The sequence below is a fragment of the Oncorhynchus masou genome, unplaced genomic scaffold, assembly GCF_036934945.1.
Source record: "Oncorhynchus masou masou isolate Uvic2021 unplaced genomic scaffold, UVic_Omas_1.1 unplaced_scaffold_3117, whole genome shotgun sequence".
In the NCBI taxonomy this organism is placed as follows: Eukaryota; Metazoa; Chordata; class Actinopteri; order Salmoniformes; family Salmonidae; genus Oncorhynchus; species Oncorhynchus masou.
The window spans coordinates 7,977-33,022 of record NW_027009534.1 but is presented as its reverse complement, the minus strand read 5'-3'; the positions used below and the strand labels follow the sequence as shown (position 1 = coordinate 33,022).

The 25,046-nt window shown below is 43.3% G+C and overlaps 7 non-coding genes across 7 annotated transcripts; all 7 read right to left on the bottom strand.

Moving 5' to 3' along the window:
• Nucleotides 1-926: 926 nt before the first annotated feature.
• trnaa-agc (transfer RNA alanine (anticodon AGC)) lies at nt 927-999 on the bottom strand. The gene has a single exon. It is a non-coding gene; the product is annotated as a tRNA-Ala (tRNA).
• A 1,489-nt stretch (nt 1,000-2,488) lies between these two features.
• Nucleotides 2,489-2,561, bottom strand: trnaa-agc (transfer RNA alanine (anticodon AGC)). The gene has a single exon. It is a non-coding gene; the product is annotated as a tRNA-Ala (tRNA).
• An 864-nt stretch (nt 2,562-3,425) lies between these two features.
• Nucleotides 3,426-3,498, bottom strand: trnaa-agc (transfer RNA alanine (anticodon AGC)). Its single transcript has one exon. It is a non-coding gene; the product is annotated as a tRNA-Ala (tRNA).
• Nucleotides 3,499-4,983: 1,485 nt separating this feature from the next.
• trnaa-agc (transfer RNA alanine (anticodon AGC)) lies at nt 4,984-5,056 on the bottom strand. The gene has a single exon. It is a non-coding gene; the product is annotated as a tRNA-Ala (tRNA).
• A 240-nt stretch (nt 5,057-5,296) lies between these two features.
• Nucleotides 5,297-5,369, bottom strand: trnaa-agc (transfer RNA alanine (anticodon AGC)). The gene has a single exon. It is a non-coding gene; the product is annotated as a tRNA-Ala (tRNA).
• A 6,182-nt stretch (nt 5,370-11,551) lies between these two features.
• On the bottom strand, nt 11,552-11,624 carry trnaa-agc (transfer RNA alanine (anticodon AGC)). The gene has a single exon. It is a non-coding gene; the product is annotated as a tRNA-Ala (tRNA).
• Nucleotides 11,625-22,850: 11,226 nt separating this feature from the next.
• Nucleotides 22,851-22,923, bottom strand: trnaa-agc (transfer RNA alanine (anticodon AGC)). Its single transcript has one exon. It is a non-coding gene; the product is annotated as a tRNA-Ala (tRNA).
• Nucleotides 22,924-25,046: the final 2,123 nt, after the last annotated feature.

The following is a 25,046-nucleotide window of genomic DNA, read 5'->3' as shown; positions in this document are numbered from 1 at the left end:
TATCGATCCCTCTACCTCTCGCATGCTAAGCGAGCACTCTACCATTTGGGATAATCACCCTGTGCCTCCAAAAAGAAGTAGGAAATCTCAATGACCGCACTGCCAAATCCTTTGTCAGTAAGAAAGGATACTTTTTTTAAAAGTATGCTTGCTTCAGCTGTCTAAAAATATTTTTCATGGTAGTTCAGTAAAGGTTGAATTAGTGACTGCAGTAAGCCCAGTGGTGGAAATAGTTGTATTGCTGGGTTCGTGTCCAGAGCTACTCCAACAATGTGTGCTGATTGAACCAAAATAATTAGTTGGAGAATGCGGGCATCGATCCCGCTACCTCTCGCATGCTAAGCAAGCGCTCTACCATTTGAGCTAATCCCCCTGTGCATTCAACAAGAAGTAGGAAATCTCAATGACCGCACTGCCAAATCCCTCTTCAGTCAGAAAGGATACTTTTTTTTAAAGTATGCTTGCTTCAGCTGTCTTAAAGTATTTTTCATTGTAGTTCAGTAAAGGTTGAAGTAGTGACTGCAGTAAGCCCAGTGGTGGAAATAGTTGTATTGTTGGGTTCGTGTCTGGAGCTTCTCCAACAATGTGTGCTGACTGAACCAAACTAAATAGTTGGAGAATGCGGACATCGATCCCGCTACCTCTCGCATGCTAAGCGAGCGCTCTACCATTTGAGCTAATCCCCCTTCTCCAACAACAAGAAGTAGGAAATCTCAATGACCGCACTGCCAAATCCCTCGTCATTAAGAAAGGATACTTTTTTTTAAAGTATGCTTGCTTCAGCTGTCTAAAAGTATTTTTCATGGTAGTTCAGTAAAGGTTGAAGTAGTGACTGCAATAAGCCCAGTGGTGGAAATAGTTGTATTGCTGGGTTAGTGTCCAGAGCAACTGAAACAATGTGTGCTGATTGAACCAAGCTAAGTAGTTGGAGGATGCAGGTATCGATCCCGCTACCTCTCGCATGCTAAGCGAGCGCTCTACCATTTGAGCTAATCCCCCTGTGCCTCCAAAAAGAAGTAGGAAATCTCAATGACCGCACTGCCAAATCCCTCGTCAGTAAGAAAGGATACTTTTTTTAAAGTATGCTTGCTTCAGCTGTCTAAACATATTTTTCATGGTAGTTCAGTAAAGGTTGAATTAGTGACTGCAGTAAGCCCAGTGGTGGAAATAGTTGTATTGCTGGGTTCGTGTCCAGAGCTACTCCAACAATGTGTGCTGATTGAACCAAAATAATTAGTTGGAGAATGCGGGCATCGATCCCGCTACCTCTCGCATGCTAAGCAAGCGCTCTACCATTTGAGCTAATCCCCCTGTGCATTCAACAAGAAGTAGGAAATCTCAATGACCGCACTGCCAAATCCCTCTTCAGTCAGAAAGGATACTTTTTTTTAAAGTATGCTTGCTTCAGCTGTCTTAAAGTATTTTTCATTGTAGTTCAGTAAAGGTTGAAGTAGTGACTGCAGTAAGCCCAGTGGTGGAAATAGTTGTATTGTTGGGTTCGTGTCTGGAGCTTCTCCAACAATGTGTGCTGACTGAACCAAACTAAATAGTTGGAGAATGCGGACATCGATCCCGCTACCTCTCGCATGCTAAGCGAGCGCTCTACCATTTGAGCTAATCCCCCTGCGCCTCCAAAAGAAGTAGGAAATCTCAATGACCGCACTGCCAAATCCCTCGTCAGTAAGAAAGGATACTTTTTTTAAAGTATGCTTGCTTCAGCTGTCTTAAAGTATTTTTCATTGTAGTTCAGTAAAGGTTGAAGTAGTGACTGCAGTAAGCCCAGTGGTGGAAATAGTTGTATTGCTGGGTTCGTGTCCAGAGCTACTCCAACAATGTGTGCTGATTAAACCAAGCTAAGTAGTTGGAGGATGCGGGTATCGATCCCTCTACCTCTCGCATGCTAAGCGAGCACTCTACCATTTGGGATAATCACCCTGTGCCTCCAAAAAGAAGTAGGAAATCTCAATGACCGCACTGCCAAATCCCTCGTCAGTAAGAAAGGATACTTTTTTTTAAAGTATGCTTGCTTCAGCTGTCTAAAAATATTTTTCATGGTAGTTCAGTAAAGGTTGAAGTAGTGACTGCAGTAAGCCCAGTGGTGGAAATAGTTGTATTGTTGGGTTCGTGTCTGGAGCTTCTCCAACAATGTGTGCTGACTGAACCAAACTAAATAGTTGGAGAATGCGGACATCGATCCCGCTACCTCTCGCATGCTAAGCAAGCGCTCTACCATTTGAGCTAATCACCCTTTGCCATCAACAAGAAGTAGGAAATCTCAATGACCGCACTGCCAAATCCCTCGTCATTAAGAAAGGATACTTTTTTTAAAAGTATGCTTGCTTCAGCTGTCTAAAAGTATTTTTCATGGTCGTTCAGGAAACGTTGAACAAGTGACTGCAGAAAGCCCAGTGGTGGAAATAGTTGTATTGCTGGGTTAGTGTCCAGAGCAACTCCAACAATGTGTGCTGATTGAACCAAGCTAAGTAGTTGGAGGATGCAGGTATCGATCCCGCTACCTCTCGCATGCTAAGCGAGCGCTCTACCATTTGAGCTAATCCCCCTGTGCCTCCAAAAAGAAGTAGGAAATCTCAATGACCGCACTGCCAAATCCCTCGTCAGTAAGAAAGGATACTTTTTTTTAAAGTATGCTTGCTTCAGCTGTCTAAAAATATTTTTCATGGTAGTTCAGTAAAGGTTGAATTAGTGACTGCAGTAAGCCCAGTGGTGGAAATAGTTGTATTGCTGGGTTCGTGTCCAGAGCTACTCCAACAATGTGTGCTGATTGAACCAAAATAATTAGTTGGAGAATGCGGGCATCGATCCCGCTACCTCTCGCATGCTAAGCAAGCGCTCTACCATTTGAGCTAATCCCCCTGTGCATTCAACAAGAAGTAGGAAATCTCAATGACCGCACTGCCAAATCCCTCTTCAGTCAGAAAGGATACTTTTTTTAAAGTATGCTTGCTTCAGCTGTCTTAAAGTATTTTTCATTGTAGTTCAGTAAAGGTTGAAGTAGTGACTGCAGTAAGCCCAGTGGTGGAAATAGTTGTATTGTTGGGTTCGTGTCTGGAGCTTCTCCAACAATGTGTGCTGACTGAACCAAACTAAATAGTTGGAGAATGCGGACATCGATCCCGCTACCTCTCGCATGCTAAGCGAGCGCTCTACCATTTGAGCTAATCCCCCTGTGCCTCCAAAAAGAAGTAGGAAATCTCAATGACCGCACTGCCAAATCCCTCGTCATTAAGAAAGGATACTTTTTTTAAAGTATGCTTGCTTCAGCTGTCTAAAAGTATTTTTCATGGTAGTTCAGTAAAGGTTGAAGTAGTGACTGCAGTAAGCCCAGTGGTGGAAATAGTTGTATTGCTGGGTTAGTGTCCAGAGCTACTCCAACAATGTGTGCTGATTGAACCAAGCTAAGTAGTTGGAGGATGCGGGTATCGATCCCGCTACCTCTCGCATGCTAAGCGAGCACTCTACCATTTGAGCTAATCCCCCTGTGCCTCCAAAAAGAAGTAGGAAATCTCAATGACCGCACTGCCAAATCCCTCGTCAGTAAGAAAGGATACTTTTTTTAAAAGTATGCTTGCTTCAGCTGTCTAAAAATATTTTTCATGGTAGTTCAGTAAAGGTTGAAGTAGTGACTGCAGTAAGCCCAGTGGTGGAAATAGTTGTATTGTTGGGTTCGTGTCTGGAGCTTCTCCAACAATGTGTGCTGATTGAACCAAACTAAATAGTTGGAGAATGCGGACATCGATCCCGCTACCTCTCGCATGCTAAGCGAGCGCTCTACCATTTGAGCTAATCCCCCTGTGCCTCCAAAAAGAAGTAGGAAATCTCAATGACCGCACTGCCAAATCCCTCGTCAGTAAGAAAGGATACTTTTTTTTAAAGTATGCTTGCTTCAGCTGTCTAAACATATTTTTCATGGTAGTTCAGTAAAGGTTGAAGTAGTGACTGCAGTAAGCCCAGTGGTGGAAATAGTTGTATTGCTGGGTTCGTGTCCAGAGCTACTCCAACAATGTGTGCTGATTAAACCAAGCTAAGTAGTTAGAGGATGCGGGTATCGATCCCTCTACCTCTCGCATGCTAAGCGAGCACTCTACCATTTGGGCTAATCACCCTGTGCCTCCAAAAAGAAGTAGGAAATCTCAATGACCGCACTGCCAAATCCCTCGTCAGTAAGAAAGGATACTTTTTTTTAAAGTATGCTTGCTTCAGCTGTCTAAAAATATTTTTCATGGTAGTTCAGTAAAGGTTGAATTAGTGACTGCAGTAAGCCCAGTGGTGGAAATAGTTGTATTGCTGGGTTCGTGTCCAGAGCTACTCCAACAATGTGTGCTGATTGAACCAAAATAATTAGTTGGAGAATGCGGGCATCGATCCCGCTACCTCTCGCATGCTAAGCAAGCGCTCTACCATTTGAGCTAATCCCCCTGTGCATTCAACAAGAAGTAGGAAATCTCAATGACCGCACTGCCAAATCCCTCTTCAGTCAGAAAGGATACTTTTTTTAAAGTATGCTTGCTTCAGCTGTCTTAAAGTATTTTTCATTGTAGTTCAGTAAAGGTTGAAGTAGTGACTGCAGTAAGCCCAGTGGTGGAAATAGTTGTATTGTTGGGTTCGTGTCTGGAGCTTCTCCAACAATGTGTGCTGACTGAACCAAACTAAATAGTTGGAGAATGCGGACATCGATCCCGCTACCTCTCGCATGCGAGCGCTCTACCATTTGAGCTAATCCCCCTGTGCCTCCAAAAAGAAGTAGGAAATCTCAATGACCGCACTGCCAAATCCCTCGTCATTAAGAGAGGATACTTTTTTTAAAGTATGCTTGCTTCAGCTGTCTAAACATATTTTTCATGGTAGTTCAGTAAAGGTTGAAGTAGTGACTGCAGTAAGCCCAGTGGTGGAAATAGTTGTATTGCTGGGTTCGTGTCCAGAGCTACTCCAACAATGTGTGCTGATTAAACCAAGCTAAGTAGTTGGAGGATGCGGGTATCGATCCCGCTACCTCTCGCATGCTAAGCGAGCACTCTACCATTTGAGCTAATCCCCCTGTGCCTCCAAAAAGAAGTAGGAAATCTCAATGACCGCACTGCCAAATCCCTCGTCAGTAAGAAAGGATACTTTTTTTTAAAGTATGCTTGCTTCAGCTGTCTAAAAATATTTTTCATGGTAGTTCAGTAAAGGTTGAAGTAGTGACTGCAGTAAGCCCAGTGGTGGAAATAGTTGTATTGCTGGGTTCGTGTCCAGAGCTACTCCAACAATGTGTGCTGATTGAACCAAAATAATTAGTTGGAGAATGCGGGCATCGATCCCGCTACCTCTCGCATGCTAAGCGAGCGCTCTACCATTTGAGCTAATCCCCCTTTGCCACCAAAAAGAAGTAGGAAATCTCAATGACCGCACTGCCAAATCCCTCGTCAGTAAGAAAGGATACTTTTTTTAAAGTATGCTTGCTTCAGCTGTCTAAAAATATTTTTCATGGTAGTTCAGTAAAGGTTGAAGTAGTGACTGCAGTAAGCCCAGTGGTGGAAATAGTTGTATTGCTGGGTTCGTGTCCAGAGCTACTCCAACAATGTGTGCTGATTGAACCAAAATAATTAGTTGGAGGATGCGGGCATCGATCACGCTACCTCTCGCATGCTAAGCAAGCACTCTACCATTTGAGCTAATCCCCCTGTGCCTTCAACAAGAAGTAGGAAATCTCAATGACCGCACTGCCAAATCCCTCTTCAGTCAGAAAGGATACTTTTTTTAAAGTATGCTTGCTTCAGCTGTCTAAAAATATTTTTCATGGTAGTTCAGTAAAGGTTGAAGTAGTGACTGCAGTAAGCCCAGTGGTGGAAATAGTTGTATTGTTGGGTTCGTGTCTGGAGCTTCTCCAACAATGTGTGCTGACTGAACCAAACTAAATAGTTGGAGAATGCGGACATCGATCCCGCTACCTCTCGCATGCTAAGCGAGCGCTCTACCATTTGAGCTAATCCCCCTGTGCCTCCAAAAAGAAGTAGGAAATCTCAATGACCGCACTGCCAAATCCCTCGTCATTAAGAAAGGATACTTTTTTTTAAAGTATGCTTGCTTCAGCTGTCTAAACATATTTTTCATGGTAGTTCAGTAAAGGTTGAAGTAGTGACTGCAGTAAGCCCAGTGGTGGAAATAGTTGTATTGCTGGGTTCGTGTCCAGAGCTACTCCAACAATGTGTGCTGATTAAACCAAGCTAAGTAGTTAGAGGATGCAGGTATCGATCACTCTACCTCTCGCATGCTAAGCGAGCACTCTACCATTTGGGATAATCACCCTGTGCCTCCAAAAAGAAGTAGGAAATCTCAATGACCGCACTGCCAAATCCCTCGTCAGTAAGAAAGGATACTTTTTTTAAAAGTATGCTTGCTTCAGCTGTCTAAAAATATTTTTCATGGTAGTTCAGTAAAGGTTGAATTAGTGACTGCAGTAAGCCCAGTGGTGGAAATAGTTGTATTGCTGGGTTCGTGTCCAGAGCTACTCCAACAATGTGTGCTGATTGAACCAAAATAATTAGTTGGAGAATGCGGGCATCGATCCCGCTACCTCTCGCATGCTAAGCAAGCGCTCTACCATTTGAGCTAATCCCCCTGTGCCTCCAAAAAGAAGTAGGAAATCTCAATGACCGCACTGCCAAATCCCTCTTCAGTAAGAAAGGATACTTTTTTTTAAAGTATGCTTGCTTCAGCTGTCTAAAAATATTTTTCATGGTAGTTCAGTAAAGGTTGAATTAGTGACTGCAGTAAGCCCAGTGGTGGAAATAGTTGTATTGCTGGGTTCGTGTCCAGAGCTACTCCAACAATGTGTGCTGATTGAACCAAAATAATTAGTTGGAGAATGCGGGCATCGATCCCGCTACCTCTCGCATGCTAAGCAAGCGCTCTACCATTTGAGCTAATCCCCCTGTGCATTCAACAAGAAGTAGGAAATCTCAATGACCGCACTGCCAAATCCCTCTTCAGTCAGAAAGGATACTTTTTTTAAAGTATGCTTGCTTCAGCTGTCTTAAAGTATTTTTCATTGTAGTTCAGTAAAGGTTGAAGTAGTGACTGCAGTAAGCCCAGTGGTGGAAATAGTTGTATTGTTGGGTTCGTGTCTGGAGCTTCTCCAACAATGTGTGCTGACTGAACCAAACTAAATAGTTGGAGAATGCGGACATCGATCCCGCTACCTCTCGCATGCTAAGCGAGCGCTCTACCATTTGAGCTAATCCCCCTTTGCCACCAACAAGAAGTAGGAAATCTCAATGACCGCACTGCCAAATCCCTCGTCATTAAGAAAGGATACTTTTTTTTAAAGTATGCTTGCTTCAGCTGTCTAAAAGTGTTTTTCATGGTCGTTCAGGAAAAGTTGAACAAGTGACTGCAATAAGCCCAGTGGTGGAAATAGTTGTATTGCTGGGTTAGTGTCCAGAGCAACTGAAACAATGTGTGCTGATTGAACCAAGCTAAGTAGTTGGAGGATGCAGGTATCGATCCCGCTACCTCTCGCATGCTAAGCGAGCGCTCTACCATTTGAGCTAATCCCCTGTGCCTCCAAAAAGAAGTAGGAAATCTCAATGACCGCACTGCCAAATCCCTCGTCAGTAAGAAAGGATACTTTTTTTTAAAGTATGCTTGCTTCAGCTGTCTAAACATATTTTTCATGGTAGTTCAGTAAAGGTTGAAGTAGTGACTGCAGTAAGCCCAGTGGTGGAAATAGTTGTATTGCTGGGTTCGTGTCCAGAGCTACTCCAACAATGTGTGCTGATTGAACCAAAATAATTAGTTGGAGAATGCGGGCATCGATCCCGCTACCTCTCGCATGCTAAGCAAGCGCTCTACCATTTGAGCTAATCCCCCTGTGCATTCAACAAGAAGTAGGAAATCTCAATGACCGCACTGCCAAATCCCTCTTCAGTCAGAAAGGATACTTTTTTAAAGTATGCTTGCTTCAGCTGTCTTAAAGTATTTTTCATTGTAGTTCAGTAAAGGTTGAAGTAGTGACTGCAGTAAGCCCAGTGGTGGAAATAGTTGTATTGCTGGGTTCGTGTCCAGAGCTACTCCAACAATGTGTGCTGACTGAACCAAACTAAATAGTTGGAGAATGCGGACATCGATCCCGCTACCTCTCGCATGCTAAGCGAGCGCTCTACCATTTGAGCTAATCCCCCTTTGCCACCAAAAAGAAGTAGGAAATCTCAATGACCGCACTGCCAAATCCCTCGTCATTAAGAAAGGATACTTTTTTTTAAAGTATGCTTGCTTCAGCTGTCTAAACATATTTTTCATGGTAGTTCAGTAAAGGTTGAAGTAGTGACTGCAGTAAGCCCAGTGGTGGAAATAGTTGTATTGCTGGGTTCGTGTCCAGAGCTACTCCAACAATGTGTGCTGATTAAACCAAGCTAAGTAGTTAGAGGATGCGGGTATCGATCCCTCTACCTCTCGCATGCTAAGCGAGCACTCTACCATTTGGGCTAATCACCCTGTGCCTCCAAAAAGAAGTAGGAAATCTCAATGACCGCACTGCCAAATCCCTCGTCAGTAAGAAAGGATACTTTTTTTAAAAGTATGCTTGCTTCAGCTGTCTAAAAATATTTTTCATGGTAGTTCAGTAAAGGTTGAATTAGTGACTGCAGTAAGCCCAGTGGTGGAAATAGTTGTATTGCTGGGTTCGTGTCCAGAGCTACTCCAACAATGTGTGCTGATTGAACCAAAATAATTAGTTGGAGAATGCGGGCATCGATCCCGCTACCTCTCGCATGCTAAGCAAGCGCTCTACCATTTGAGCTAATCCCCCTGTGCATTCAACAAGAAGTAGGAAATCTCAATGACCGCACTGCCAAATCCCTCTTCAGTCAGAAAGGATACTTTTTTTAAAGTATGCTTGCTTCAGCTGTCTTAAAGTATTTTTCATTGTAGTTCAGTAAAGGTTGAAGTAGTGACTGCAGTAAGCCCAGTGGTGGAAATAGTTGTATTGTTGGGTTCGTGTCTGGAGCTTCTCCAACAATGTGTGCTGACTGAACCAAACTAAATAGTTGGAGAATGCGGACATCGATCCCGCTACCTCTCGCATGCTAAGCGAGCGCTCTACCATTTGAGCTAATCCCCCTGTGCCTCCAAAAAGAAGTAGGAAATCTCAATGACCGCACTGCCAAATCCCTCGTCATTAAGAGAGGATACTTTTTTTTAAAGTATGCTTGCTTCAGCTGTCTTAAAGTATTTTTCATTGTAGTTCAGTAAAGGTTGAAGTAGTGACTGCAGTAAGCCCAGTGGTGGAAATAGTTGTATTGCTGGGTTCGTGTCCAGAGCTACTCCAACAATGTGTGCTGATTAAACCAAGCTAAGTAGTTAGAGGATGCGGGTATCGATCCTCTACCTCTCGCATGCTAAGCGAGCACTCTACCATTTGGGCTAATCACCCTGTGCCTCCAAAAAGAAGTAGGAAATCTCAATGACCGCACTGCCAAATCCCTCGTCAGTAAGAAAGGATACTTTTTTTAAAGTATGCTTGCTTCAGCTGTCTAAAAATATTTTTCATGGTAGTTCAGTAAAGGTTGAATTAGTGACTGCAGTAAGCCCAGTGGTGGAAATAGTTGTATTGCTGGGTTCGTGTCCAGAGCTACTCCAACAATGTGTGCTGATTGAACCAAAATAATTAGTTGGAGAATGCGGGCATCGATCCCGCTACCTCTCGCATGCTAAGCAAGCGCTCTACCATTTGAGCTAATCCCCCTGTGCATTCAACAAGAAGTAGGAAATCTCAATGACCGCACTGCCAAATCCCTCTTCAGTAAGAAAGGATACTTTTTTTAAAGTATGCTTGCTTCAGCTGTCTTAAAGTATTTTTCATGGTAGTTCAGTAAAGGTTGAAGTAGTGACTGCAGTAAGCCCAGTGGTGGAAATAGTTGTATTGCTGGGTTCGTGTCCAGAGCTACTCCAACAATGTGTGCTGATTGAACCAAAATAATTAGTTGGAGAATGCGGGCATCGATCCCGCTACCTCTCGCATGCTAAGCAAGCGCTCTACCATTTGAGCTAATCCCCCTTTGCCACCAAAAAGAAGTAGGAAATCTCAATGACCGCACTGCCAAATCCCTCTTCAGTAAGAAAGGATACTTTTTTTAAAGTATGCTTGCTTCAGCTGTCTTAAAGTATTTTTCATTGTAGTTCAGTAAAGGTTGAAGTAGTGACTGCAGTAAGCCCAGTGGTGGAAATAGTTGTATTGTTGGGTTCGTGTCTGGAGCTTCTCCAACAATGTGTGCTGACTGAACCAAACTAAATAGTTGGAGAATGCGGACATCGATCCCGCTACCTCTCGCATGCTAAGCGAGCGCTCTACCATTTGAGCTAATCCCCCTGTGCCTCCAAAAAGAAGTAGGAAATCTCAATGACCGCACTGCCAAATCCCTCGTCAGTAAGAAAGGATACTTTTTTTAAAGTATGCTTGCTTCAGCTGTCTAAAAATATTTTTCATGGTAGTTCAGTAAAGGTTGAATTAGTGACTGCAGTAAGCCCAGTGGTGGAAATAGTTGTATTGCTGGGTTCGTGTCCAGAGCTACTCCAACAATGTGTGCTGATTGAACCAAAATAATTAGTTGGAGAATGCGGGCATCGATCCCGCTACCTCTCGCATGCTAAGCAAGCGCTCTACCATTTGAGCTAATCCCCCTGTGCATTCAACAAGAAGTAGGAAATCTCAATGAGAAGTAGGAAATGACCGCACTGCCAAATCCCTCTTCAGTCAGAAAGGATACTTTTTTTTAAAGTATGCTTGCTTCAGCTGTCTTAAAGTATTTTTCATTGTAGTTCAGTAAAGGTTGAAGTAGTGACTGCAGTAAGCCCAGTGGTGGAAATAGTTGTATTGTTGGGTTCGTGTCTGGAGCTTCTCCAACAATGTGTGCTGACTGAACCAAACTAAATAGTTGGAGAATGCGGACATCGATCCCGCTACCTCTCGCATGCTAAGCGAGCGCTCTACCATTTGAGCTAATCCCCCTGTGCCTCCAAAAAGAAGTAGGAAATCTCAATGACCGCACTGCCAAATCCCTCGTCATTAAGAAAGGATACTTTTTTTAAAGTATGCTTGCTTCAGCTGTCTAAACATATTTTTCATGGTAGTTCAGTAAAGGTTGAAGTAGTGACTGCAGTAAGCCCAGTGGTGGAAATAGTTGTATTGCTGGGTTCGTGTCCAGAGCTACTCCAACAATGTGTGCTGATTAAAAGCTAAGTAGTTGGAGGATGCGGGTATCGATCCTCTACCTCTCGCATGCTAAGCGAGCACTCTACCATTTGAGCTAATCCCCTGTGCCTCCAAAAAGAAGTAGGAAATCTCAATGACCGCACTGCCAAATCCCTCGTCAGTAAGAAAGGATACTTTTTTTAAAGTATGCTTGCTTCAGCTGTCTAAAAATATTTTTCATGGTAGTTCAGTAAAGGTTGAATTAGTGACTGCAGTAAGCCCAGTGGTGGAAATAGTTGTATTGCTGGGTTAGTGTCCAGAGCTACTCCAACAATGTGTGCTGATTGAACCAAGCTAAGTAGTTGGAGGATGCGGGTATCGATCCCGCTACCTCTCGCATGCTAAGCGAGCGCTCTACCATTTGAGCTAATCCCCTGTGCCTTCAACAAGAAGTAGGAAATCTCAATGACCGCACTGCCAAATCCCTCTTCAGTCAGAAAGGATACTTTTTTTTAAAGTATGCTTGCTTCAGCTGTCTAAAAATATTTTTCATGGTAGTTCAGTAAAGGTTGAATTAGTGACTGCAGTAAGCCCAGTGGTGGAAATAGTTGTATTGCTGGGTTAGTGTCCAGACATACTCCAACAATGTGTGCTGATTGAACCAAAATAATTAGTTGGAGAATGCGGGCATCGATCCCGCTACCTCTCGCATGCTAAGCAAGCGCTCTACCATTTGAGCTAATCCCCCTGTGCATTCAACAAGAAGTAGGAAATCTCAATGACCGCACTGCCAAATCCCTCTTCAGTCAGAAAGGATACTTTTTTTAAAGTATGCTTGCTTCAGCTGTCTTAAAGTATTTTTCATTGTAGTTCAGTAAAGGTTGAAGTAGTGACTGCAGTAAGCCCAGTGGTGGAAATAGTTGTATTGTTGGGTTCGTGTCTGGAGCTTCTCCAACAATGTGTGCTGACTGAACCAAACTAAATAGTTGGAGAATGCGGACATCGATCCCGCTACCTCTCGCATGCTAAGCGAGCGCTCTACCATTTGAGCTAATCCCCCTGTGCCTCCAAAAAGAAGTAGGAAATCTCAATGACCGCACTGCCAAATCCCTCGTCATTAAGAGAGGATACTTTTTTTAAAGTATGCTTGCTTCAGCTGTCTAAACATATTTTTCATGGTAGTTCAGTAAAGGTTGAAGTAGTGACTGCAGTAAGCCCAGTGGTGGAAATAGTTGTATTGCTGGGTTCGTGTCCAGAGCTACTCCAACAATGTGTGCTGATTAAACCAAGCTAAGTAGTTAGAGGATGCGGGTATCGATCCCTCTACCTCTCGCATGCTAAGCGAGCACTCTACCATTTGGGATAATCACCCTGTGCCTCCAAAAAGAAGTAGGAAATCTCAATGACCGCACTGCCAAATCCCTCGTCAGTAAGAAAGGATACTTTTTTTAAAGTATGCTTGCTTCAGCTGTCTAAAAATATTTTTCATGGTAGTTCAGTAAAGGTTGAATTAGTGACTGCAGTAAGCCCAGTGGTGGAAATAGTTGTATTGCTGGGTTCGTGTCCAGAGCTACTCCAACAATGTGTGCTGATTGAACCAAAATAATTAGTTGGAGAATGCGGGCATCGATCCCGCTACCTCTCGCATGCTAAGCAAGCGCTCTACCATTTGAGCTAATCCCCCTGTGCATTCAACAAGAAGTAGAAAATCTCAATGACCGCACTGCCAAATCACTCTTCAGTCAGAAAGGATACTTTTTTTAAAGTATGCTTGCTTCAGCTGTCTAAACATATTTTTCATGGTAGTTCAGTAAAGGTTGAAGTAGTGACTGCAGTAAGCCCAGTGGTGGAAATAGTTGTATTGCTGGGTTCGTGTCCAGAGCTACTCCAACAATGTGTGCTGATTGAACCAAAATAATTAGTTGGAGAATGCGGGCATCGATCCCGCTACCTCTCGCATGCTAAGCAAGCGCTCTACCATTTGAGCTAATCCCCCTGTGCATTCAACAAGAAGTAGGAAATCTCAATGACCGCACTGCCAAATCCCTCTTCAGTCAGAAAGGATACTTTTTTTAAAGTATGCTTGCTTCAGCTGTCTTAAAGTATTTTTCATTGTAGTTCAGTAAAGGTTGAAGTAGTGACTGCAGTAAGCCCAGTGGTGGAAATAGTTGTATTGTTGGGTTCGTGTCTGGAGCTTCTCCAACAATGTGTGCTGACTGAACCAAACTAAATAGTTGGAGAATGCGGACATCGATCCCGCTACCTCTCGCATGCTAAGCGAGCGCTCTACCATTTGAGCTAATCCCCCTGTGCCTCCAAAAAGAAGTAGGAAATCTCAATGACCGCACTGCCAAATCCCTCGTCATTAAGAAAGGATACTTTTTTTAAAGTATGCTTGCTTCAGCTGTCTAAACATATTTTTCATGGTAGTTCAGTAAAGGTTGAAGTAGTGACTGCAGTAAGCCCAGTGGTGGAAATAGTTGTATTGCTGGGTTCGTGTCCAGAGCTACTCCAACAATGTGTGCTGATTGAACCAAAATAAGTAGTTGGAGGATGCGGGTATCGATCCCCCTACCTCTCGCATGCTAAGCGAGCACTCTACCATTTGAGCTAATCCCCCTGTGCCTCCAAAAAGAAGTAGGAAATCTCAATGACCGCACTGCCAAATCCCTCGTCAGTAAGAAAGGATACTTTTTTTTTAAAAGTATGCTTGCTTCAGCTGTCTAAAAATATTTTTCATGGTAGTTCAGTAAAGGTTGAATTAGTGACTGCAGTAAGCCCAGTGGTGGAAATAGTTGTATTGCTGGGTTCGTGTCCAGAGCTACTCCAACAATGTGTGCTGATTGAACCAAAATAATTAGTTGGAGAATGCGGGCATCGATCCCGCTACCTCTCGCATGCTAAGCAAGCGCTCTACCATTTGAGCTAATCCCCCTGTGCATTCAACAAGAAGTAGGAAATCTCAATGACCGCACTGCCAAATCCCTCTTCAGTCAGAAAGGATACTTTTTTTTAAAGTATGCTTGCTTCAGCTGTCTTAAAGTATTTTTCATTGTAGTTCAGTAAAGGTTGAAGTAGTGACTGCAGTAAGCCCAGTGGTGGAAATAGTTGTATTGTTGGGTTCGTGTCTGGAGCTTCTCCAACAATGTGTGCTGACTGAACCAAACTAAATAGTTGGAGAATGCGGACATCGATCCCGCTACCTCTCGCATGCTAAGCGAGCGCTCTACCATTTGAGCTAATCCCCCTGTGCCTCCAAAAAGAAGTAGGAAATCTCAATGACCGCACTGCCAAATCCCTCGTCAGTAAGAGAGGATACTTTTTTTTAAAGTATGCTTGCTTCAGCTGTCTAAACATATTTTTCATGGTAGTTCAGTAAAGGTTGAAGTAGTGACTGCAGTAAGCCCAGTGGTGGAAATAGTTGTATGGCTGGGTTCGTGTCCAGAGCTACTCCAACAATGTGTGCTGATTAAACCAAGCTAAGTAGTTAGAGGATGCGGGTATCGATCCCTCTACCTCTTGCATGCTAAGCGAGCACTCTACCATTTGAGCTAATCACCCTGTGCCTCCAAAAAGAAGTAGGAAATCTCAATGACCGCACTGCCAAATCCCTCGTCAGTAAGAAAGGATACTTTTTTTAAAAGTATGCTTGCTTCAGCTGTCTAAAAATATTTTTCATGGTAGTTCAGTAAAGGTTGAATTAGTGACTGCAGTAAGCCCAGTGGTGGAAATAGTTGTATTGCTGGGTTCGTGTCCAGAGCTACTCCAACAATGTGTGCTGATTGAACCAAAATAATTAGTTGGAGAATGCGGGCATCGATCCCGCTACCTCTCGCATGCTAAGCAAGCGCTCTACCATTTGAGCTAATCCCCCTGTGCATTCAACAAGAAGTAGGAAATCTCAATGACCGCACTGCCAAATCCCTCGTCATTAAGAAAGGATACTTTTTTTAAAGTATGCTTGCTTCAGCTGTCTAAAAGTGTTTTTCATGGTAGTTCAGTAAAGGTTGAATTAGTGACTGCAGTAAGCCCAGTGGTGGAAATAGTTGTATTGCTGGGTTCGTGTCCAGAGCTACTCCAACAATGTGTGCTGATTGAACCAAAATAATTAGTTGGAGAATGCGGGCATCGATCCCGCTACCTCTCGCATGCTAAGCAAGCGCTCTACCATTTGAGCTAATCCCCCTGTGCATTCAACAAGAAGTAGGAAATCTCAATGACCGCACTGCCAAATCCCTCTTCAGTCAGAAAGGATACTTTTTTTTTAAAGTATGCTTGCTTCAGCTGTCTTAAAGTATTTTTCATTGTAGTTCAGTAAAGGTTGAAGTAGTGACTGCAGTAAGCCCAGTGGTGGAAATAGTTGTATTGTTGGGTTCGTGTCTGGAGCTTCTCCAACAATGTGTGCTGACTGAACCAAACTAAATAGTTGGAGAATGCGGACATCGATCCCGCTACCTCTCGCATGCTAAGCGAGCGCTCTACCATTTGAGCTAATCCCCCTGTGCCTCCAAAAAGAAGTAGGAAATCTCAATGACCGCACTGCCAAATCCCTCGTCATTAAGAGAGGATACTTTTTTTTAAAGTATGCTTGCTTCAGCTGTCTAAACATATTTTTCATGGTAGTTCAGTAAAGGTTGAAGTAGTGACTGCAGTAAGCCCAGTGGTGGAAATAGTTGTATTGCTGGGTTCGTGTCCAGAGCTACTCCAACAATGTGTGCTGATTAAACCAAGCTAAGTAGTTAGAGGATGCAGGTATCGATCACTCTACCTCTCGCATGCTAAGCGAGCACTCTACCATTTGGGATAATCACCCTGTGCCTCCAAAAAGAAGTAGGAAATCTCAATGACCGCACTGCCAAATCCCTCGTCAGTAAGAAAGGATACTTTTTTTAAAAGTATGCTTGCTTCAGCTGTCTAAAAATATTTTTCATGGTAGTTCAGTAAAGGTTGAATTAGTGACTGCAGTAAGCCCAGTGGTGGAAATAGTTGTATTGCTGGGTTCGTGTCCAGAGCTACTCCAACAATGTGTGCTGATTGAACCAAAATAATTAGTTGGAGAATGCGGGCATCGATCCCGCTACCTCTCGCATGCTAAGCAAGCGCTCTACCATTTGAGCTAATCCCCCTGTGCATTCAACAAGAAGTAGGAAATCTCAATGACCGCACTGCCAAATCCCTCTTCAGTCAGAAAGGATACTTTTTTTTAAAGTATGCTTGCTTCAGCTGTCTTAAAGTATTTTTCATGGTAGTTCAGTAAAGGTTGAATTAGTGACTGCAGTAAGCCCAGTGGTGGAAATAGTTGTATTGCTGGGTTCGTGTCCAGAGCTACTCCAACAACGTGTGCTGATTGAACCAAAATAATTAGTTGGAGAATGCGGGCATCGATCCCGCTACCTCTCGCATGCTAAGCAAGCGCTCTACCATTTGAGCTAATCCCCCTGTGCATTCAACAAGAAGTAGGAAATCTCAATGACCGCACTGCCAAATCCCTCTTCAGTCAGAAAGGATACTTTTTTTAAAGTATGCTTGCTTCAGCTGTCTTAAAGTATTTTTCATTGTAGTTCAGTAAAGGTTGAAGTAGTGACTGCAGTAAGCCCAGTGGTGGAAATAGTTGTATTGTTGGGTTCGTGTCTGGAGCTTCTCCAACAATGTGTGCTGACTGAACCAAACTAAATAGTTGGAGAATGCGGACATCGATCCCGCTACCTCTCGCATGCTAAGCGAGCGCTCTACCATTTGAGCTAATCCCCCTGTGCCTCCAAAAAGAAGTAGGAAATCTCAATGACCGCACTGCCAAATCCCTCGTCAGTAAGAAAGGATACTTTTTTTAAAGTATGCTTGCTTCAGCTGTCTAAACATATTTTTCATGGTAGTTCAGTAAAGGTTGAAGTAGTGACTGCAGTAAGCCCAGTGGTGGAAATAGTTGTATTGCTGGGTTCGTGTCCAGAGCTACTCCAACAATGTGTGCTGATTAAACCAAGCTAAGTAGTTAGAGGATGCAGGTATCGATCACTCTACCTCTCGCATGCTAAGCGAGCACTCTACCATTTGGGATAATCACCCTGTGCCTCCAAAAAGAAGTAGGAAATCTCAATGACCGCACTGCCAAATCCCTCGTCAGTAAGAAAGGATACTTTTTTTTAAAGTATGCTTGCTTCAGCTGTCTAAAAATATTTTTCATGGTAGTTCAGTAAAGGTTGAATTAGTGACTGCAGTAAGCCCAGTGGTGGAAATAGTTGTATTGCTGGGTTCGTGTCCAGAGCTACTCCAACAATGTGTGCTGATTGAACCAAGCTAAGTAGTTAGAGGATGCGGGTATCGATCCCTCTACCTCTCGCATGCTAAGCGAGCACTCTACCATTTGGGCTAATCCCCTGTGCCTCCAAAAAGAAGTAGGAAATCTCAATGACCGCACTGCCAAATCCCTCTTCAGTAAGAAAGGATACTTTTTTTAAAGTATGCTTGCTTCAGCTGTCTAAAAATATTTTTCATGGTAGTTCAGTAAAGGTTGAATTAGTGACTGCAGTAAGCCCAGTGGTGGAAATAGTTGTATTGCTGGGTTCGTGTCCAGAGCTACTCCAACAATGTGTGCTGATTGAACCAAAATAATTAGTTGGAGAATGCGGGCATCGATCCCGCTACCTCTCGCATGCTAAGCAAGCGCTCTACCATTTGAGCTAATCCCCCTGTGCATTCAACAAGAAGTAGGAAATCTCAATGACCGCACTGCCAAATCCCTCTTCAGTCAGAAAGGATACTTTTTTTAAAGTATGCTTGCTTCAGCTGTCTTAAAGTATTTTTCATTGTAGTTCAGTAAAGGTTGAAGTAGTGACTGCAGTAAGCCCAGTGGTGGAAATAGTTGTATTGTTGGGTTCGTGTCTGGAGCTTCTCCAACAATGTGTGCTGACTGAACCAAACTAAATAGTTGGAGAATGCGGACATCGATCCCGCTACCTCTCGCATGCTAAGCGAGCGCTCTACCATTTGAGCTAATCCCCCTGTGCCTCCAAAAAGAAGTAGGAAATCTCAATGACCGCACTGCCAAATCCCTCGTCATTAAGAGAGGATACTTTTTTTAAAGTATGCTTGCTTCAGCTGTCTAAACATATTTTTCATGGTAGTTCAGTAAAGGTTGAAGTAGTGACTGCAGTAAGCCCAGTGGTGGAAATAGTTGTATTGCTGGGTTCGTGTCCAGAGCTACTCCAACAATGTGTGCTGATTAAACCAAGCTAAGTAGTTAGAGGATGCAGGTATCGATCACTCTACCTCTCGCATGCTAAGCGAGCACTCTACCATTTGGGATAATCACCCTGTGCCTCCAAAAAGAAGTAGGAAATCTCAATGACCGCACTGCCAAATCCCTCGTCAGTAAGAAAGGATACTTTTTTTTAAAGTATGCTTGCTTCAGCTGTCTAAAAATATTTTTCATGGTAGTTCAGTAAAGGTTGAATTAGTGACTGCAGTAAGCCCAGTGGTGGAAATAGTTGTATTGCTGGGTTCGTGTCCAGAGCTACTCCAACAATGTGTGCTGATTGAACCAAAATAATTAGTTGGAGAATGCGGGCATCGATCCCGCTACCTCTCGCATGCTAAGCAAGCGCTCTACCATTTGAGCTAATCCCCCTGTGCATTCAACAAGAAGTAGGAAATCTCAATGACCGCACTGCCAAATCCCTCTTCAGTCAGAAAGGATACTTTTTTTAAAGTATGCTTGCTTCAGCTGTCTTAAAGTATTTTTCATTGTAGTTCAGTAAAGGTTGAAGTAGTGACTGCAGTAAGCCCAGTGGTGGAAATAGTTGTATTGTTGGGTTCGTGTCTGGAGCTTCTCCAACAATGTGTGCTGACTGAACCAAACTAAATAGTTGGAGAATGCGGACATCGATCCCGCTACCTCTCGCATGCTAAGCGAGCGCTCTACCATTTGAGCTAATCCCCCTGTGCCTCCAAAAAGAAGTAGGAAATCTCAATGACCGCACTGCCAAATCCCTCGTCATTAAGAGAGGATACTTTTTTTAAAGTATGCTTGCTTCAGCTGTCTAAACATATTTTTCATGGTAGTTCAGTAAAGGTTGAAGTAGTGACTGCAGTAAGCCCAGTCGTGGAAATAGTTGTATTGCTGGGTTCGTGTCCAGAGCTACTCCAACAATGTGTGCTGATTAAACCAAGCTAAGTAGTTGGAGGATGCGGGTATCGATCCCGCTACCTCTCGCATGCTAAGCGAGCACTCTACCATTTGAGCTAATCACCCTGTGCCTCCAAAAAGAAGTAGGAAATCTCAATGACCGCACTGCCAAATCCCTCGTCAGTAAGAAAGGATACTTTTTTTAAAGTATGCTTGCTTCAGCTGTCTAAAAATATTTTTCATGGTAGTTCAGTAAAGGTTGAATTAGTGACTGCAGTAAGCCCAGTGGTGGAAATAGTTGTATTGCTGGGTTCGTGTCCAGAGCTACTCCAACAATGTGTGCTGATTGAACCAAAATAATTAGTTGGAGAATGCGGGCATCAATCCCGCTACCTCTCGCATGCTAAGCAAGCGCTCTACCATTTGAGCTAATCCACCTGTGCCTTCAACAAGAAGTAGGAAATCTCAATGACCGCACTGCCAAATCCCTCTTCAGTCAGAAAGGATACTTTTTTTAAAGTATGCTTGCTTCAGCTGTCTAAAAATATTTTTCATGGTAGTTCAGTAAAGGTTGAATTAGTGACTGCAGTAAGCCCAGTGGTGGAAATAGTTGTATTGCTGGGTTCGTGTCCAGAGCTACTCCAACAATGTGTGCTGATTGAACCAAAATAATTAGTTGGAGAATGCGGGCATCGATCCCGCTACCTCTCGCATGCTAAGCAAGCGCTCTACCATTTGAGCTAATCCAGGCGGTGCATTCAACAAGAAGTAGGAAATCTCAATGACCGCACTGCCAAATCCCTCTTCAGTCAGAAAGGATACTTTTTTTAAAGTATGCTTGCTTCAGCTGTCTTAAAGTATTTTTCATTGTAGTTCAGTAAAGGTTGAAGTAGTGACTGCAGTAAGCCCAGTGGTGGAAATAGTTGTATTGTTCGGTTCGTGTCTGGAGCTTCTCCAACAATGTGTGCTGATTGAACCAAAATAATTAGTTGGAGAATGCGGTGATCGATCACGCTACATCTCGCATGCTAAGCAAGCACTCTACCATCTGAGCTAATCCCCCTTTGCCACCAAAAAGAAGTAGGAAATCTCAATGACCGCACTGCCAAATCCCTCGTCAGTAAGAAAGGATACTTTTTTTAAAGTATGCTTGCTTCAGCTGTCTAAAAATATTTTTCATGGTGGTTCAGTAAAGGTTGAAGTAGTGACTGCAGTAAGCCCAGTGGTGGAAATAGTTGTATAGCTGGGTTCGTGTCCAGAGCTACTCCAACAATGTGTGCTGATTGAACCAATATAATTAGTTGGAGGATGCAGGTATCGATCCCTCTACCTCTCGCATGCTAAGCGAGCACTCTACCATTTGAGCTAATCACCCTGTGCCTCCAAAAAGAAGTAGGAAATCTCAATGACCGCACTGCCAAATCCCTCATTTGAGCTATTTGCCCCAACAAGAAGTAGGAAATCTGAGGTAATACCACACTTCGTAAGAAGTAAGAAAGGATACTTTTTTTAAAGTACGCTTGCTTCAGCTGTCTAAAAATATTTTTCATGGTCGTTCAGGAAACGTTGAACAAGTGACTGCAGAAAGCCCAGTGGTGGAAATAGTTGTATTGCTGGTTTAGTGTCCAGAGCTACTCCAACAATGTGTGCTGATTGAACCAATCTAAGTAGTTGGAGGATGCGGGTATCGATCCCTCTACCTCTCGCATGCTAAGCGAGCACTCTACCATTTGAGCTAATCACCCTGTGCCTCCAAAAAGAAGTAGGAAATCTCAATGACCGCACTGCCAAATCCCTCGTCAGTAAGAAAGGATACTTTTTTTTAAAGTATGCTTGCTTCAGCTGTCTAAAAATATTTTTCATGGTAGTTCAGTAAAGGTTGAATTAGTGACTGCAGTAAGCCCAGTGGTGGAAATAGTTGTATTGCTGGGTTCGTGTCCAGAGCTACTCCAACAATGTGTGCTGATTGAACCAAAATAATTAGTTGGAGAATGCGGGCATCGATCCCGCTACCTCTCGCATGCTAAGCAAGCGCTCTACCATTTGAGCTAATCCCCCTGTGCATTCAACAAGAAGTAGGAAATCTCAATGACCGCACTGCCAAATCCCTCGTCAGTAAGAAAGGATACTTTTTTTTAAAGTATGCTTGCTTCAGCTGTCTAAAAGTATTTTTCATGGTAGTTCAGTAAAGGTTGAAGTAGTGACTGCAGTAAGCCCAGTGGTGGAAATAGTTGTATTGTTGGGTTCGTGTCCAGAGCTACTCCAACAATGTGTGCTGATTGAACCAAACTAAATAGTTGGAGAATGCGGACATCGATCCCTCTACCTCTCGCATGCTAAGCGAGCACTCTACCATTTGGGATAATCACCCTGTGCCTCCAAAAAGAAGTAGGAAATCTCAATGACCGCACTGCCAAATCCCTCGTCAGTAAGAAAGGATACTTTTTTTTAAAGTATGCTTGCTTCAGCTGTCTAAAAATATTTTTCATGGTAGTTCAGTAAAGGTTGAATTAGTGACTGCAGTAAGCCCAGTGGTGGAAATAGTTGTATTGCTGGGTTCGTGTCCAGAGCTACTCCAACAATGTGTGCTGATTGAACCAAAATAATTAGTTGGAGAATGCGGGCATCGATCCCGCTACCTCTCGCATGCTAAGCAAGCGCTCTACCATTTGAGCTAATCCCCCTGTGCATTCAACAAGAAGTAGGAAATCTCAATGACCGCACTGCCAAATCCCTCTTCAGTCAGAAAGGATACTTTTTTTTAAAGTATGCTTGCTTCAGCTGTCTTAAAGTATTTTTCATTGTAGTTCAGTAAAGGTTGAAGTAGTGACTGCAGTAAGCCCAGTGGTGGAAATAGTTGTATTGTTGGGTTCGTGTCAGAGCTTCTCCAACAATGTGTGCTGACTGAACCAAACTAAATAGTTGGAGAATGCGGACATCGATCCCGCTACCTCTCGCATGCTAAGCGAGCGCTCTACCATTTGAGCTAATCCCTGTGCCTCCAAAAGAAGTAGGAAATCTCAATGACCGCACTGCCAAATCCCTCGTCAGTAAGAAAGGATACTTTTTTTTTTTTAAAGTATGCTTGCTTCAGCTGTCTAAACATATTTTTCATGGTCGTTCAGTAAAGGTTGAATTAGTGACTGCAGTAAGCCCAGTGGTGGAAATAGTTGTATTGCTGGGTTCGTGTCCAGAGCTACTCCAACAATGTGTATTGATTGAACCAAGCTAAGTAGCTGGAGGATGCAGGTATCGATCCCACTACCTCTCGCATGCTAAGCGAGCACTCTACCATTTGAGCTAATCCCCCTGTGCCTCCAAAAAGAAGTAGGAAATCTCAATGACCGCACTGCCAAATCCCTCGTCAGTAAGAAAGGATACTTTTTTTAAAGTATGCTTGCTTCAGCTGTCTAAACATATTTTTCATGGTAGTTCAGTAAATGTTGAAGTAGTGACTGCAGTAAGCCCAGTGCTGGAAATAGTTGCATTGTTGGGTTAGTGTCTCAAACAATGTGTGCTGATTGAACCAAGCTAAGTAGTTGGAGGATGCGGGTATCGATCCCGCTACCTCTCGCATGCTAAGCAAGCACTCTACCATTTGAGCTAATCCCCCTGTGCCTCCAAAAAGAAGTAGGAAATCTCAATGACCGCACTGCCAAATCCCTCTTCAGTAAGAAAGGATACTTTTTTTAAAGTATGCTTGCTTCAGCTGTCTAAAAATATTTTTCATGGTAGTTCAGTAAAGGTTGAATTAGTGACTGCAGTAAGCCCAGTGGTGGAAATAGTTGTATTGCTGGGTTCGTGTCCAGAGCTACTCCAACAATGTGTGCTGATTGAACCAAAATAATTAGTTGGAGAATGCGGGCATCGATCCCGCTACCTCTCGCATGCTAAGCAAGCGCTCTACCATTTGAGCTAATCCCCCTGTGCATTCAAAAGAAGTAGGAAATCTCAATGACCGCACTGCCAAATCCCTCTTCAGTAAGAAAGGATACTTTTTTTAAAGTATGCTTGCTTCAGCTGTCTTAAAGTATTTTTCATGGTAGTTCAGTAAAGGTTGAAGTAGTGACTGCAGTAAGCCCAGTGGTGGAAATAGTTGTATTGCTGGGTTCGTGTCCAGAGCTACTCCAACAATGTGTGCTGATTGAACCAAAATAATTAGTTGGAGAATGCGGGGATCGATCACGCTACATCTCGCATGCTAAGCAAGCACTCTACCATCTGAGCTAATCCCCTTTGCCACCAAAAAGAAGTAGGAAATCTCAATGACCGCACTGCCAAATCCCTCTTCAGTAAGAAAGGATACTTTTTTTAAAGTATGCTTGCTTCAGCTGTCTAAAAATATTTTTCATGGTGGTTCAGTAAAGGTTGAAGTAGTGACTGCAGTAAGCCCAGTGGTGGAAATAGTTGTATTGCTGGGTTCGTGTCCAGAGCTACTCCAACAATGTGTGCTGATTGAACCAAAATAATTAGTTGGATGCGGGCATCGATCCCGCTACCTCTCGCATGCTAAGCAAGCGCTCTACCATTTGAGCTAATCCCCCTGTGCATTCAACAAGAAGTAGGAAATCTCAATGACCGCACTGCCAAATCCCTCTTCAGTCAGAAAGGATACTTTTTTTAAAGTATGCTTGCTTCAGCTGTCTTAAAGTATTTTTCATGGTAGTTCAGTAAAGGTTGAAGTAGTGACTGCAGTAAGCCCAGTGGTGGAAATAGTTGTATTGTTGGGTTCGTGTCTGGAGCTTCTCCAACAATGTGTGCTGATTGAACCAAACTAAATAGTTGGAGAATGCGGACATCGATCCCGCTACCTCTCGCATGCTAAGCGAGCGCTCTACCATTTGAGCTAATCCCCCTGTGCCTCCAAAAAGAAGTAGGAAATCTCAATGACCGCACTGCCAAATCCCTCGTCAGTAAGAGAGGATACTTTTTTTTTAAAGTATGCTTGCTTCAGCTGTCTAAACATATTTTTCATGGTAGTTCAGTAAAGGTTGAAGTAGTGACTGCAGTAAGCCCAGTGGTGGAAATAGTTGTATTGCTGGGTTCGTGTACAGAGCTACTCCAACAATGTGTGCTGATTAAACCAAGCTAAGTAGTTAGAGGATGCAGGTATCGATCCTCTACCTCTCGCATGCTAAGCGAGCACTCTACCATTTGGGCTAATCACCCTGTGCCTCCAAAAAGAAGTAGGAAATCTCAATGACCGCACTGCCAAATCCCTCGTCAGTAAGAAAGGATACTTTTTTTAAAGTATGCTTGCTTCAGCTGTCTAAAAATATTTTTCATGGTAGTTCAGTAAAGGTTGAATTAGTGACTGCAGTAAGCCCAGTGGTGGAAATAGTTGTATTGCTGGGTTCGTGTCCAGAGCTACTCCAACAATGTGTGCTGATTGAACCAAAATAATTAGTTGGAGAATGCGGGCATCGATCCCGCTACCTCTCGCATGCTAAGCAAGCGCTCTACCATTTGAGCTAATCCCCCTGTGCATTCAACAAGAAGTAGGAAATCTCAATGACCGCACTGCCAAATCCCTCTTCAGTCAGAAAGGATACTTTTTTTTAAAGTATGCTTGCTTCAGCTGTCTTAAAGTATTTTTCATGGTAGTTCAGTAAAGGTTGAATTAGTGACTGCAGTAAGCCCAGTGGTGGAAATAGTTGTATTGCTGGGTTCGTGTCCAGAGCTACTCCAACAACGTGTGCTGATTGAACCAAAATAATTAGTTGGAGAATGCGGGCA